Source organism: Condylura cristata, unplaced genomic scaffold (assembly GCF_000260355.1).
Source record: "Condylura cristata isolate star-nosed mole 26May11 unplaced genomic scaffold, ConCri1.0 scaffold00002, whole genome shotgun sequence".
Taxonomy (NCBI): domain Eukaryota; kingdom Metazoa; phylum Chordata; class Mammalia; order Eulipotyphla; family Talpidae; genus Condylura; species Condylura cristata.
Genome location: NW_004567103.1, coordinates 5165569 through 5166526, shown reverse-complemented (window position 1 = coordinate 5166526; position 958 = coordinate 5165569).

Sequence of the window (958 nt, the reverse complement as noted above, 5' to 3'; positions counted from 1 at the left end):
CAGAATCTATTCGAGTTGGATGTTAAGTTGCAATTTGGGGGAAGAGGTGAAGGAAAGGGTTTTGGTGAATGCCTTGGAGTTGAAACATTACAAAAAACAAACTTTAAGCTTTCTTCTGGTATTTTCTTTTTTCTTAATTGGACTCAACATTGCTGTATCTATTAGAATTCTAAATAAATAAATAAAATAGACTTGTAGGTTATATTTTATAAGTGTTGATTGCTTAGATACAACATATACTTATATACTAGCAATAATTAGACTGAACATTTTCTAAACATGAGTGTGTGCTCTTCTCTGATTCCCTTTTCTTGCTGAGCAGAATTTGGAGCAAGACCTCTGGTTCCCATGCCAGCCTTTGCTGAGGGCAAAGAGGAAAAAACACAGTTCCACCTACTAGAAAGGTCTTTCAGAACTGTCATGTAAAGCACTTGGACTCTCTTGTTTTGGGGTGCTAGCAAAAATATGCATAACCTGTTTCTAATGTCAAAGCATCTCTAAAAAGGCAGTGACACTGAGTGAGGAGTGATTCGATAAGCCCTTTCAGTATTTCCCACAGGAAATTCTTTCATGCAGGTGGAGGGAGAGAGAGTTGTTTCTATCTGAACTGGCTATTTTTCTTGCTGGGGGTCTTGTGAAGTTGCATTAATTAACATTTGAAAGTACATTTTTACACTCAGGAAGAACTTAACATGCACAGTTTTAACACTTTATCATTGTTAACCTTTTATGAAGACACTAGAAAGATTGCTCAAGGTCTCAGGTACAAGATCTCTCCACTCCAGAGAGATCCCCAGGAAAGAGACTTGGACATTCTAAACATTTTCTGCAGCTGTAGTGACTGTAGTCCACACTGTGACCAGCTTGGAACCAGACGCCTGCCTTACCAGTAGCATACTGATGATACTTCATGGCCATTTTCCGTTTGGTTCACTTCCACAATAGCCAGCACTTACAT